Source organism: Pleurodeles waltl, chromosome 11, assembly GCF_031143425.1.
Source record: "Pleurodeles waltl isolate 20211129_DDA chromosome 11, aPleWal1.hap1.20221129, whole genome shotgun sequence".
NCBI classification, from domain to species: Eukaryota; Metazoa; Chordata; class Amphibia; order Caudata; family Salamandridae; genus Pleurodeles; species Pleurodeles waltl.
In genome coordinates this window covers 98961011-98976631 of record NC_090450.1, presented here as the reverse complement: position 1 = coordinate 98976631, position 15621 = coordinate 98961011, and the positions used below count along the sequence as shown (strand labels likewise).

The 15621-nt window shown below is 48.3% G+C and overlaps 1 protein-coding gene across 1 annotated transcript in view; it reads right to left on the bottom strand.

Annotated features, from left to right (window-relative positions):
• PDCD10 (programmed cell death 10) overlaps nt 1-15621 on the bottom strand; it is a 212097-nt gene that overhangs the window by 40739 nt on the left and 155737 nt on the right. The window lies entirely within an intron of this gene.

Genomic DNA, 15621 nt, shown 5'->3' with positions numbered 1-15621 from the left:
AGATGGAGAAAAGAGCACAAATCACAGAACAGTAAGGATGGCTGGGTATGTGAGCAATCTGTGGTTAAATATCCACCAGAAAATGTCTGGATGGTGAGGTTTTACCAGACATGAAAAGCGTCAACACTTTTGTAACAAGGGAGGCTAGGGTCCACAATACCAACCTGTTTGGAAAGAAAGCAGAGTATGGCTTGCAGATCACTCACTCATAGCCCCGATGTTATGGCAATGTGGAAAACTGTCTGGAGGGTGAGAATCCATAATAGACAGTTGGGGCAGAGGTTTGATATCAGGTCCCGCAGGGGCATAATGAAAGGAGAAGGTAGATTTGAAAGTTGCAAACCTTCATTTAAAAAAAAAAAAAAAAAAAAAAAAAAAAAAAAAAAAAAAACACGCACACATCACAACAGCCAATTTTAATAAAGAAGGTTAATCCGGCAAATTCAAAAAGAATAAAAAAAAAAACAAAAAAAAAAAAAGCAAACAAAAAACTTCTAATGTGCCCAAAACAAGTCCATGCTGGGGCTAAGAGCTCAATAAAAAGCAACAAGTCTGGTCTGAAGAGTGTCAGCCTGCAGAACCTTAGGTAAAGCCACCAATCTGTTCCAACAACAAACATAAACAAGTTTTGTGGAGGGATGCCTGGCTGCCAAAATGATAACAATCTTAGAAGAGAGTTTGAATCCAGTCAACAGCGGCTGCTCATTCTCCAAGCATGGAGGTGAAGATTGCGTAGGCCTGAGAGCAAGACCCTGCCCTGCTGTTATATTACGAGATTCCCCTGAAGCAGCAGCCTGATCAAAGGGTGGAAACGGATGCCAACAAATTTCGGCTATCACACTCTCCTTGCCCAACCTGATGCCACTAGGACAACTTGGGCCCAGTCACTTCTGAACTTCATCAGAACTCAGCTTAAGAGAGGTAGTGACAAAAAGGGGTACAGGAGTCCCGAGCTCCACTCTAGCCGGAATAAATCTCAGAGTCACCTGGGAAAATCCAGCACTCCAAACTGTTGGCATTGCGAATTCTCAAAATGGTGAAAAGATTGAGCCGGGGTTCTCCCCATTTATGAAAGATAACTTGCACAATGTAGGAAGTTGGCTCTGTATGCACTATTTCAAAGTAAGGAATAGTATGCACAGAGTCCAAGGGTTCCCCTTAGAGGTAAGATAGTGGCAAAAAGAGATAATACTAATGCTCTATTTTGTGGTAGTGTGGTCGAGGAATAGGCTTATCCAAGGAGTAGTGTTAAGCATTTGTTGTACATACACACAGGCAATAAATGAGGAACACACACTCAGAGACAAATCCAGCCAATAGGTTTTGTTATAGAAACATATATTTTCTTAGTTTATTTTAAGAACCACAGGTTCAAATTCTACATGTAATATCTCATTTGAAAGGTATTGCAGGTAAGTACTTCAGGAACTTTAAATCATTACATTAGCATGTATACTTTTTACATAAAACACAATAAGCTGTTTTAAAACTGGACACAGTGCAATTTTCACAGTTCCTGGGGGAGGTAAGTTTTTGTTAGTTTTCACAGGTAAGTAAGTCACTTACAGGTTTCAGTTTTTGGTCCAAGGTAGCCCACCGTTGGGGGTTCAGAGCAACCCCAAAGTTACCACACCAGCAGCTCAGGGCCGGTCAGGTGCAGAGGTCAAAGAGGTGCCCAAAACGCATAGGCTTCAATGGAGAGCAGGGGGTGCCCCGGTTCCGGTCTGCCAGCAGGTAAGTACCCGTGTCTTCGGAGGGCAGACCAGGGGGGTTCTGTAGGGCACCGGGGGGGACACAGGTCAGCACAAAAAGTACACCCTCAGCAGCGCGGGGGCGGCCGGGTGCATTGTGCAAACACGCGTCGGGTTTGTAATGGTTTTCAATGAGAGATCAAGGGATCTCTTCAGCGTTGCAGGCAAGCAAGGGGGGGGCTCCTCGGAATAGCCACCACCTGGGCAAGGGAGAGGGCCTCCTGGGGGTCACTCCTGCACAGGAGTTCCGTTTCTTTAGGTGCTGGGGGCTGCGGGTGCAGAGTCTTTTCCAGCCGTCGGGAAAGGGAGTTCAGGCAGTCGCGGTCAGGGGGAGCCTCGGGATTCCCTCTGCAGGCGTCGCTGTGGAGGCTTAGGGGGGACAACTTTGGTTACTCACGGAGTCGCCGGAGGGTCCTCCCTGAGGTGTTGGTTCTCCACCAGTCGAGTCGGGGTCGCCGGGTGCAGTGTTGCAAGTCTCACGCTTCTTGCGGGGAGTTGCAGGGGTCTTTAAATCTGCTCCTTGAAACAAAGTTGCAGTTCTTTTGGAGCAGTGCCGCTGTCCTCGGGAGTTTCTTGGTCTCTTGGAAGCAGGGCAGTCCTCTGAGGATTCAGAGGTCGCTGGTCCTGGAGAAAGCGTTGCTGGAGCAGGGTTCTTTAGTAGGCAGGAGACAGGCCGGTAGGACTGGGGCCAAAGCAGTTGGTGTCTTCTTTCTTCTTCTGCAGGGGGTTAAAGCTCTTTTGATGTCTAATGTATGTAGTGCTCTTTCAGTTACAGAGTCTGGCTGTGGGAAGAACACTGGTAATTCTACTGTTTGATTTAAGTGGAACGGTGATATGACTTTTGGTAAAAATTTAGGATTTGTCCGTAGAACTACTTTATGCTTGTGTATTTGAATAAATGGTTCTTGTATGGTAAATGCTTGAATCTCACTTACTCTTCTTAAAGATGTGATGGAAATTAAAAATGCAACTTTCCATGTTAAGTATTGCATTTCACAAGAGTGCATGGGCTCAAAAGATGGACCCATGAGTCGTGTTAAGACAATGTTGAGGTTCCATGAAGGAACTGGTGGTGTTCTTGGTGGTATAATTCTCTTTAGACCTTCCATAAATGCTTTTATGACTGGTATCCTAAATAGAGAAGTTGAGTGCGTAATTTGCAGGTAAGCTGAAATTGCTGTAAGATGTATCTTAATGGAAGAAAAAGCTAGCTTTGACTTTTGCAGATGTAGTAAGTATCCTACGATGTCTTTGGCAGATGCGTGTAAGGGTTGAATTTGATTATTATGGCAGTAATAAACAAATCTTTTCCACTTATTTGCATAGCAATTGTAGGAAGTTGGCTCTGTATGTGCTATTTCAAAGTAAGGAATAGCATGCACAGAGTCCAAGGGTTCCCCTTAGAGGTAAAATAGTGGTAAAAATAGATAATACTAATGCTCTATTTTGTGGTAGTGTGGTCGAGCTGTAGGCTTATCCAAGGAGTAGTGTTAAGCATTTGTTGTACATACACAGACAATAAATGAGGTACACACACTCAGAGACAAATCCAGCCAATAGGTTTTGTCATAGAAAAATATATTTTCTTAGTTTATTTTAAGAACCACAGGTTCAAATTTAATATGTAATATCTTGTTTGAAAGGTATTGCAGGTAAGTACATTAGGAACTTTGAATCATTTCAATTGCATGTATACTTTTCAAGTTATTCACAAATAGCTACTTTAAAAGTGGACACAGTGCAATTTTCACAGTTCCTGGGGGAGGTAAGTTTTTGTTAGTTTTACCAGGTAAGTAAGACACTTACAGGGTTCAGTTCTTGGTCCAAGGTAGCCCACCGTTGGGGGTTCAGAGCAACCCCAAAGTTACCACACCAGCAGCTCAGGGCCGGTCAGGTGCAGAGTTCAAAGTGGTGCCCAAAACGCATAGGCTTCAATGGAGAGAAGGGGGTGCCCCGGTTCCGGTCTGCTTGCAGGTAAGTACCCGCGTCTTCGGAGGGCAGACCAGGGGGTTTTTGTAGGGCACCGGGGGGGACACAAGCCCACACAGAAATTTCACCCTCAGCGGCGCGGGGGCGGCCGGGTGCAGTGTTAGAACAAGCGTCTGGTTCGCAATGGAAGTCAATGAGAGATCAAGGGATCTCTTCAGCGCTGCAGGCAGGCAAGGGGGGGCTTCCTCAGGGAAACCTCCACTTGGGCAAGGGAGAGGGACTCCTGGGGGTCACTTCTGCAGTGAAAGTCCGGTCCTTCAGGTCCTGGGGGCTGCGGGTGCAGGGTCTTTTCCAGGCGTCGGGACTTCGGTTTCAGAGAGTCGCGGTCAGGGGAAGCCTCGGGATTCCCTCTGCAGGCGGCGCTGTGGGGGCTCAGGGGGGACAGGTTTTGGTACTCACAGTCGTAGAGTAGTCCGGGGGTCCTCCCTGAGGTGTTGGTTCTCCACCAGCCGAGTCGGGGTCGCCGGGTGCAGTGTTGCAAGTCTCACGCTTCTTGCGGGGAGATTGCAGGGTTCTTTAAAGCTGCTCCTTTGGATAAAGTTGCAGTCTTTTTGGAGCAGGTCCGCTGTCCTCGGGAGTTTCTTGTCGTCGTCGAAGCAGGGCAGTCCTCAGAGGATTCAGAGGTCGCTGGTCCCTTTGGAAGGCGTCGCTGGAGCAGAGTTCTTTGGAAGGCAGGAGACAGGCCGGTGAGTTTCTGGAGCCAAGGCAGTTGTTGTCTTCTGGTCTTCCTCTGCAGGGGTTTTCAGCTAGGCAGTCCTTCTTCTTGTTGTTGCAGGAATCTAAAATCTTAGGTTCAGGGAAGCCCTTAAATACTAAATTTAAGGGCGTGTTTAGGTCTGGGGGGTTAGTAGCCAATGGCTACTAGCCCTGAGGGTGAGTACACCCTCTTTGTGCCTCCTCCCAAGGGGAGGGGGTCACATCCCTAATCCTATTGGGGGAATCCTCCATCTGCAAGATGGAGGATTTCTAAAAGTTAGTCACCTCAGCTCAGGACACCTTAGGGGCTGTCCTGACTGGCCAGTGACTCCTCCTTGTTATTCTCATTATTTTCTCCGGCCTTGCCGCCAAAAGTGGGGGCCGGGGCCGGAGGGGGCGGGCAACTCCACTAGCTGGAGTGTCCTGCGGTGCTGTGACAAAGGGGTGAGCCTTTGAGGCTCACCGCCAGGTGTTACAGCTCCTGCCTGGGGGAGGTGTTAGCATCTCCACCCAGTGCAGGCTTTGTTACTGGCCTCAGAGTGACAAAGGCACTCTCCCCATGGGGCCAGCAACATGTCTCTAGTGTGGCAGGCTGCTGGAACTAGTCAGCCTACACAGACAGTCGGTTAAGTTTCAGGGGGCACCTCTAAGGTGCCCTCTGGGGTGTATTTTGCAATAAAATGTACACTGGCATCAGTGTGCATTTATTGTGCTGAGAAGTTTGATACCAAACTTCCCAGTTTTCAGTGTAGCCATTATGGTGTTGTGGAGTTCGTGTTTGACAAACTCCCAGACCATATACTCTTATGGCTACCCTGCACTTACAATGTCTAAGGTTTTGTTTAGACACTGTAGGGGTACCATGCTCATGCACTGGTACCCTCACCTATGGTATAGTGCACCCTGCCTTAGGGCTGTAAGGCCTGCTAGAGGGGTGACTGACCTATACTTGCATAGGCAGTGAGAGGCTGGCATGGCACCCTGAGGGGAGTGCCATGTCGACTTACTCGTTTTGGTCTCACTAGCACACACAAGCTGGCAAGCAGTGTGTCTGTGCTGAGTGAGAGGTCTCCAGGGTGGCATAAGACATGCTGCAGCCCTTAGAGACCTTCCTTGGCATCAGGGCCCTTGGTACTAGCAGTACCAGTTACAAGGGACTTATCTGGATGCCAGGGTCTGCCAATTGTGGATACAAAAGTACAGGTTAGGGAAAGAACACTGGTGCTGGGGCCTGGTTAGCAGGCCTCAGCACACTTTCAATTGTAAACATAGCATCAGCAAAGGCAACAAGTCAGGGGGCAACCATGCCAAGGAGGCATTTCCTTACACAACCCCCCCCCCCAAACGAAAGAGGATGAGACTAACCTTTCCCAAGAGAGTCTTCATTTTCTAAGTGGAAGAACCTGGAAAGGCCATCTGCATTGGCATGGGCAGTCCCAGGTCTGTGTTCCACTATAAAGTCCATTCCCTGTAGGGAGATGGACCACCTCAACAGTTTTGGATTTTCACCTTTCATTTGCATCAGCCATTTGAGAGGTCTGTGGTCAGTTTGAACTAGGAAGTGAGTCCCAAAGAGGTATGGTCTCAGCTTCTTCAGGGACCAAACCACAGCAAAGGCCTCCCTCTCAATGGCACTCCAACGCTGCTCCCTGGGGAGTAACCTCCTGCTAATGAAAGCAACAGGCTGGTCAAGGCCATCATCATTTGTTTGGGACAAAACTGCCCCTATCCCATGTTCAGAGGCATCTGTCTGCACAATGAACTGCTTAGAATAATCTGGAGCTTTTAGAACTGGTGCTGAGCACATTGCTTGTTTCAGGGTGTCAAAGGCCTGTTGGCATTCTACAGTCCAGTTCACTTTCTTGGGCATTTTCTTGGAGGTGAGTTCAGTGAGGGCTGTCACAATGGATCCATATCCCTTCACAAACCTCCTGTAATACCCAGTCAAGCCAAGGAATGCCCTGACTTGAGTCTGGGTTTTTGGAGCTACCCAGTCCAGAATAGTCTGGATCTTGGGTTGGAGTGGCTGAACTTGTCCTCCACCTACAAGGTGGCCCAAGTAAACCACAGTTCCCTGCCCTATCTGGCATTTGGATGCCTTGATAGAGAGGCCTGCAGATTGCAGAGCCTTCAAAACCTTCTTCAGGTGGACCAGGTGATCCTGCCAGGTGGAGTCAAAGACAGCAATATCATCAAGATAAGCTGTGCTAAAGTACTCCAAACCAGCAAGGACTTGATTCACCAACCTTTGGAAGGTGGCAGGGGCATTCTTTAAACCAAAGGGCATAACAGTAAACTGATAATGCCCATCAGGTGTGGAGAATGCTGTTTTCTCTTTTGCTCCAGGTGCCATTTTTATTTGCCAGTACCCTGCTGTCAAGTCAAAGGTACTTAAGAATTTGGCAGCACCTAATTTGTCTATGAGCTCATCAGCTCTAGGAATTGGATGGGTGTCTGTCTTGGTGACAGAGTTGAGCCCTCTGTAGTCCACACAAAACCTCATTTCTTTCTTTCCATCTTTGGTGTGAGGTTTGGGGACTAAGACCACTGGGCTAGCCCAGGGGCTGTCAGAGCGCTCAATTACTCCCAATTCCAGCATCTTGTGGACTTCCACCTTGATGCTTTCCTTAACATGGTCAGACTGTCTAAAAATTTTGTTTTTGACAGGCATGCTGTCTCCTGTGTCCACATCATGGGTACACAGGTGTGTCTGACCAGGGGTTAGGGAGAAGAGTTCAGGAAACTGTTGTAGGACTCTCCTACAATCAGCTTGCTGTTGGCCAGAGAGGGTGTCTGAGTAGATCACTCCATCTACTGCGCCATCTTTTGGGTCTGATGACAGAAGATCAGGGAGAGGTTCACTCTCTGCCTCCTGATCCTCATCTGTTACCATCAACAGATTTACATCAGCCCTGTCATGGAAGAGCTTAAGGCGGTTCACATGGATCACCCTCTTGGGGCTCCTGCTTGTGCCCAGGTCCACCAGGTAGGTGACGTGACTCTTCCTTTCTAGCACTAGGTAAGGGCCACTCCATTTGTCCTGGAGTGCCCTGGGAGCCACAGGCTCCAGAACCCAGACTTTCTGCCCTGGTTGGAACTCAACCATTGCAGCCTTTTGGTCATACCAAAACTTCTGGAGCTGTTGGCTGGCCTCAAGGTTTTTGCTTGCCTTTTCCATGTACTCTGCCATTCTACAGCGAAGGCCAAGTACATAGTCCACTATGTCCTGTTTAGGCTCATGAAGAGGTCTCTCCCAGCCTTCTTTAACAAGAGCAAGTGGTCCCCTTACAGGGTGACCAAACAGAAGTTCAAAGGGTGAGAATCCTACTCCCTTCTGTGGCACCTCTCTGTAAGCGAAAAGCAGACATGGCAAGAGGACATCCCATCTCCTTTTGAGCTTTTCTGGGAGCCCCATGATCATGCCTTTTAATGTCTTGTTGAATCTCTCAACTAAGCCATTAGTTTGTGGATGGTATGGTGTAGTGAATTTGTAAGTCGGCCCACACTCACTCCACATGTGTTTTAGGTATGCTGACATGAAGTTGGTACCTCTGTCAGACACCACCTCCTTAGGGAAACCCACTCTGGTAAAGATACCAATGAGGGCCTTGGCTACTGCAGGGGCAGTAGTTGACCTAAGGGGAATAGCTTCAGGATACCTAGTAGCATGATCCACTACTACTAGGATATACATATTTCCTGAGGCTGTGGGAGGTTCTAGTGGACCAACTATGTCCCCACCCACTCTTTCAAAGGGGACCCCCACCACTGGAAGTGGAATGAGGGGGGCCTTTGGATGCCCACCTGTCTTACCACTGGCTTGACAGGTGGGGCAGGAGAGGCAAAACTCCTTAACCTTGTGGGACATATTGGGCCAGTAGAAGTGGTTGACTAACCTCTCCCACGTCTTGGTTTGTCCCAAATGCCCAGCAAGGGGAATATCATGGGCTAAGGTCAGAATAAACTCTCTGAACGACTGAGGCACTACCACTCTCCTAGTGGCACCAGGTTTGGGGTCTCTGGCCTCAGTGTACAGGAGTCCATCTTCCCAATAGACCCTATGTGTTCCATTTTTCTTGCCCTTGGACTCTTCAGCAGCTTGCTGCCTAAGGCCTTCAAGAGAGGGACAGGTTTCTTGTCCCTTACACAGCTCCTCCCTTGAGAGTCCCCCTGGGCCTAAGAGCTCAACCTGATAAGGTTCAAGCTCCAAAGGCTCAGTTCCCTCAGAGGGCAGAACTTCTTCCTGGGAAGAGAGGTTCTCTTTTTCTGACTGTGTTGCAGTTGGTTTCCCAACTGACTTTCCTTTTCTCTTGGTAGGCTGGGCCTTTCTTCCAGACTCCAGCTCTACTTTTTCACCCTGTGCCTTGCATTGTGCTCTTGTTTTTACACACACCAGTTCAGGGATACCCAGCATGGCTGCATGGGTTTTTAGTTCTACCTCAGCCCATGCTGAGGACTCCAGGTCATTTCCAAGCAGACAGTCTACTGGGATGTTTGAGGAGACCACCACCTGTTTCAGGCCATTGACCCCTCCCCATTCTAAAGTTACCATTGCCATGGGATGTGCTTTAGTCTGATTGTCAGCGTTGGTGACTGTATAGGTTTTTCCAGTCAGGTATTGGCCAGGGGAAACCAGTTTCTCTGTCACCATGGTGACACTGGCACCTGTATCCCTCAGGCCCTCTACACTTGTCCCATTAATAAAGAGCTGCTGCCTGTATTTTTGCATGTTAGGCGGCCAGGCAGCTAGTGTGGCTAAATCCACCCCACCCTCAGAGACTAGAGTAGCTTCAGTGTGGACCCTGATTTGCTCTGGGCACACTGTTGATCCCACTTGGAGACTAGCCATTCCAGTGTTACCTGGATTGGAGTTTGGAGTGGAACTTTTCTTGGGACAGGCCTTGTCTCCAGTTTGGTGTCCAGACTGACTACAGTTTCGACACCAGGCCTTTTTGGGATCAAAGTTTTTACCCTTGTACCCAGGATTGTTTTGTGAAGAGGCTCTGGGCCCACCCTCCTGTGCAGGTTTTTGGGGGCCTGTAGAAGACTCTTTACTATTTTTATTTTTGGCTGTCTCACCACCTTTCCCCTGGGGAGGTTTTGTGACCCCTTTCTTTTGGTCACCCCCTGTGGAAGTTTTGGACACCCTTGTCTTGACCCAATGGTCCTAGGTCTACCAGATGCTGATGCAGTTTATCATTGAAACAATTACTTAACAGGTGTTCTTTCACAAATAAATTGTACAGCCCATCATAATTACTTACACCACTGCCTTGAATCCAACCATCTAGTGCTTTTACTGAGTAGTCTACAAAGTCAACCCAGGTCTGGCTCGAGGATTTTTGAGCCCCCCTGAATCTAATCCTATACTCCTCAGTGGAGAATCCAAAGCCCTCAATCAGGGTACCCTTCATGAGGTCATAAGATTCTGCATCTTTTCCAGAGAGTGTGAGGAGTCTATCCCTACACTTTCCTGTGAACATTTCCCAAAGGAGAGCACCCCAGTGAGATCTGTTCACTTTTCTGGTTACACAAGCCCTCTCAAAAGCTGTGAACCATTTGGTGATGTCATCACCATCTTCATATTTAGTTACAATCCCTTTAAGGATTTTCAACATGTCAGGAGAATCTCTGACCCTATTTATGTTGCTGCCACCATTGATGGGTCCCAGGCCCATCTCTTGTCTTTCCCTTTCTATGGCTAGGATCTGTCTTTCCAAAGCCAATCTTTTGGCCATCCTGGCTAACTGGATGTCCTCTTCACTGGAGTTATCCTCAGTGATTTCAGAGTTGTTGGTCCCTCCTGTGAGGGAACCTGCATCTCTGACTATTATTTGTGGAGTCAGGGCTTGAGAAGCCCTGTTCTCCCTAAGTAGGACTGGAGGGGGGGAATTTCCCTCCAAGTCACTATCTTCATCCTCTGTGTTGCCATCCTCAGAGGGGTTGGCTTTTTCAAACTCTGCCAAAAGCTCCTGGAGCTGTACTTTGGTAGGTTTGGAGCCCATTGTTATTTTCTTTAGTTTACAGAGTGACCTTAGCTCTCTCATCTGTAGATGGAGGTAAGGTGTGGTGTCGAGTTCCACCACATTCACATCTGTGCTAGACATTATGCTTCTAAAAGTTGGAATACTTTTTAAGAATCTAAAACTAGTTCTAGGTTCTAATTCAAACTTTTAACAAACTTTTAAACTCTAAAAGAAATGCTAACAGGGACTAACACAAGGCCCTAGCAGGTCTTTTAAGAATTTAGAAAACTTTTCAAATTGCAAAAATCTATTTCTAATGACAATTTTGGAATTTGTCGTGTGATCAGGTATTGGCTGAGTAGTCCAGCAAATGCAAAGTCTTGTACCCCACCGCTGATCCACCAATGTAGGAAGTTGGCTCTGTATGTGCCATTTCAAAGTAAGGAATAGCATGCACAGAGTCCAAGGGTTCCCCTTAGAGGTAAAATAGTGGTAAAAATAGATAATACTAATGCTCTATTTTGTGGTAGTGTGGTCGAGCAGTAGGCTTATCCAAGGAGTAGTGTTAAGCATTTGTTGTACATACACAGACAATAAATGAGGTACACACACTCAGAGACAAATCCAGCCAATAGGTTTTGTCATAGAAAAATATCTTTTCTTAGTTTATTTTAAGAACCACAGGTTCAAATTTAACATGTAATATCTTGTTTGAAAGGTATTGCAGGTAAGTACATTAGGAACTTTGAATCATTTCAATTGCATGTATACTTTTCAAGTTATTCACAAATAGCTACTTTAAAAGTGGACACTTAGTGCAATTTTCACAGTTCCTGGGGGAGGTAAGTTTTTGTTAGTTTTACCAGGTAAGTAAGACACTTACAGGGTTCAGTTCTTGGTCCAAGGTAGCCCACCGTTGGGGGTTCAGAGCAACCCCAAAGTTACCACACCAGCAGCTCAGGGCCGGTCAGGTGCAGAGTTCAAAGTGGTGCCCAAAACGCATAGGCTTCAATGGAGAGAAGGGGGTGCCGCGGTTCAGGTCTGCTTGCAGGTAAGTACTCGCGTCTTCGGAGGGCAGACCAGGGGGGTTTTGTAGGGCACCGGGGGGGACACAAGCCCACACAGAAATTTCACCCTCAGCGGCGCGGGGGCGGCCGGGTGCAGTGTTAGAACAAGCGTCGGGTTCGCAATGGAAGTCAATGAGAGATCAAGGGATCTCTTCAGCGCTGCAGGCAGGCAAGGGGGGGCTTCCTCAGGGAAACCTCCACTTGGGCAAGGGAGAGGGACTCCTGGGGGTCACTTCTGCAGTGTAAGTCCGGTCCTTCAGGTCCTGGGGGCTGCGGGTGCAGGGTCTTTTCCAGGAGTCGGGACTTAGGTTTCAGAGAGTCGCGGTCAGGGGAAGCCTCGGGATTCCCTCTGCAGGCGGCGCTGTGGGGGCTCAGGGGGGACAGGTTTTGGTACTCACAGTCGTAGAGTAGTCCGGGGGTCCTCCCTGAGGTGTCGGTTCTCCACCAGCCGAGTCGGGGTCGCCGGGTGCAGTGTTGCAAGTCTCACGCTTCTTGCGGGGAGATTGCAGGGTTCTTTAAAGCTGCTCCTTTGGATAAAGTTGCAGTCTTTTTGGAGCAGGTCCGCTGTCCTCGGGAGTTTCTTGTCGTCGTCGAAGCAGGGCAGTCCTCAGAGGATTCAGAGGTCGCTGGTCCCTTTGGAAGGCGTCGCTGGAGCAGAGTTCTTTGGAAGGCAGGAGACAGGCCGGTGAGTTTCTGGAGCCAAGGCAGTTGTTGTCTTCTGGTCTTCCTCTGCAGGGGTTTTCAGCTAGGCAGTCCTTCTTGTTGTTGCAGGAATCTAAAATCTTAGGTTCAGGGAAGCCCTTAAATACTAAATTTAAGGGCGTGTTTAGGTCTGGGGGGTTAGTAGCCAATGGCTACTAGCCCTGAGGGTGAGTACACCCTCTTTGTGCCTCCTCCCAAGGGGAGGGGGTCACATCCCTAATCCTTTTGGGGGAATCCTCCATCTGCAAGATGGAGGATTTCTAAAAGTTAGAGTCACCTCAGCTCAGGACACCTTAGGGGCTGTCCTGACTGGCCAGTGACTCCTTGTTATTCTCATTATTTTCTCCGGCCTTGCCGCCAAAAGTGGGGGCCGGGGCCGGAGGGGGTGGGCAACTCCACTAGCTGGAGTGTCCTGCGGTGCTGTGACAAAGGGGTGAGCCTTTGAGGCTCACCGCCAGGTGTTACAGCTCCTGCCTGGGGGAGGTGTTAGCATCTCCACCCAGTGCAGGCTTTGTTACTGGCCTCAGAGTGACAAAGGCACTCTCCCCATGGGGCCAGCAACATGTCTCTAGTGTGGCAGGCTGCTGGAACTAGTCAGCCTACACAGACAGTCGGTTAAGTTTCAGGGGGCACCTCTAAGGTGCCCTCTGGGGTGTATTTTGCAATAAAATGTACACTGGCATCAGTGTGCATTTATTGTGCTGAGAAGTTTGATACCAAACTTCCCAGTTTTCAGTGTAGCCATTATGGTGTTGTGGAGTTCGTGTTTGACAAACTCCCAGACCATATACTCTTATGGCTACCCTGCACTTACAATGTCTAAGGTTTTGTTTAGACACTGTAGGGGTACCATGCTCATGCACTGGTATCCTCACCTATGGTATAGTGCACCCTGCCTTAGGGCTGTAAGGCCTGCTAGAGGGGTGACTGACCTATACTTGCATAGGCAGTGAGAGGCTGGCATGGCACCCTGAGGGGAGTGCCATGTCGACTTACTCGTTTTGGTCTCACTAGCACACACAAGCTGGCAAGCAGTGTGTCTGTGCTGAGTGAGAGGTCTCCAGGGTGGCATAAGACATGCTGCAGCCCTTAGAGACCTTCCTTGGCATCAGGGCCCTTGGTACTACCAGTACCAGTTACAAGGGACTTATCTGGATGCCAGGGTCTGCCAATTGTGGATACAAAAGTACAGGTTAGGGAAAGAACACTGGTGCTGGGGCCTGGTTAGCAGGCCTCAGCACACTTTCAATTGTAAACATAGCATCAGCAAAGGCAAAAAGTCAGGGGGCAACCATGCCAAGGAGGCATTTCCTTACAGCAATGTCTAGTGGTAGGTTTCCTAGCTTGTTTTATGACCTCCATACATTCATGTGTAAGGTCTAAGTGTCCGAACTCTAGGACTTCAGGAGCCAGATTGCAAGATTCAGCGATGCTGGATTTGGGTGTCTGATCTGTTGTTTGTGTTGCGTTAACAGATCTGGTATGTTTGGTAGTTTGACATGAGGCACTACTGAGAGGTCTAGTAGTGTTGTGTACCAAGGTTGTCTTGCCCATGTTGGCGCTATTAGTATGAGTTTGAGTTTGTTTTGACTCAACTTGTTTACTAGATATGGAAAAGGGTGGGAGAGGGGGAAAAGCGTAAGCAAATATCCCTGACCAACTCATCCATAATGCATTGCCCTGAGACTGATCTTGTGGGTACCTGGATGCGAAGTTTTGGCATTTCGCGTTTTCCTTTGTTGCAAATAGATCTATTTGTGGTGTTCCCCAACTCTGGAAGTAAGTATTCAGTATTTGGGGGTGAATCTCCCATTCGTGGATCTGTTGGTGATCCCGAGCGAGATTGTCTGCTAACTGATTCTGAATTCCTGGAATAAATTGTGCTATTAGGCGAATTTAGTTTAGTTTAGTTTAAGAATTTATAAAGCGCGTAGTGACCCGAAGGCATCCCAGCGCTAACCTAACCTGACCGGTGCTGTCACTAGGAGAGTTGAGAGCGCTACCTACAGAAAAGAATGGTCTTGAGTTTTTTCCTAAAAAGTAGTTCTGAATGTTCCTGACGTAGATCGGAAGGAAGATCATTCCAAAGACGGGCGGCCTTGGTAAGGAAGGAGTTGGCCCCCCAAGCTCTCTTGGACCTCAAGATGGTCACAAGACGAGAGGAGGAGGACCTCAGACTTCGAGAAGGAACATAAAGACATAGCCGCTTTCTAAAGAACATTGGGCCCTTATGTTGAAGAGCTCTATGAACAATGCATAGGGCCTTAAAATAGGTACGTTGCTTGAAAGGGAGCCAATGAAGCGAGGAAAGAGCAGGTTTAGCGGATACATGTCTGGGAAGATTGACAAGAAGCCGGGCGGCTGCGTTCTGGACTGTTTGTAGCCTTTTTATAACATAAGCCGGGGCGCTGAGGAAAAGTGAGTTCCCATAATCCAACCGGGAGAGGATAAGAGTTTGAACGAGGATTCTTCTGGCCATAGGGGGAAGAAGAATCGAGATTTTCCTAAGAACTCTTAAGATGCCAAAGCATATAGAGGAGACTCTTTTTGCTTGATAATCCATGGTCAGACGAGAATCCACCTAGAAACCAAGGCTTTTTACCTGGTCCTTAGGGGGAGGAAGATTATTGAAAGCCTCAGAGTACAGCGGAAGCGAAAGAGCTGGGGGGGAATTGCCTAGTACGATGACTTCTGACTTTCTGTCATTGAATTTGAGCTTAGACTGGACCATCCAAGCTCCAATGTCTTTCATACAGCACGAGAGGTTAGCTGCCGACGAGTCCCCGGAGCTGGATAGGGACACCACAAGTTGAGTATCGTCGGCGTAGGTGACCAAAGACAAATTGTAGGGAGCGATCACCTTAGCCAGCGGGGATAAATAGACATTAAAAAGAGTTGGGCTCAAAGAAGAGCCCTGAGGAACTCCACAAGTCAAAGGAAAAATGTCAGAGAAGTAGGCTCGATCCAGGACTTGAAAAGATCTGCCTTTGACAAAAGCGGACAGCCAGGACAATGCCAGGCCTCCTATCCCCAATTCTGAGAGCCTGCGGCAGAGAAGGTTGTGGTCCACTGTATCAAAAGCAGCGCTGAGATCAAGCAGAATCATGGCCACATGGGACCCTTGGTCCAAAAGCTGCCTGGCTGACTCAGTCACTGCAAGGAGGGCTGACTCCGTGCTATGATGGGCTCTAAAACCCATTTGGGTGGGGTGGAGGAGTTCATGGGTCTCTAAGTAGCTGGTTAATTGGTGATTAACGTGTTTTTCCAAAATTTTTGTTGAAATAGGGAGAAGAGCAATGGGTCTATAATTCTCCAGCAGAGATGGGTCCAGTTTCGGTTTTTTTAACAGAGGCTTAATAATGGCATGCTTAAAAAGAGGGGGGAGAAGACCTAACGATAGGGAACGATTCAGTATTTCTGTGAGGGGAGGTACAACAATATCTGAAACTC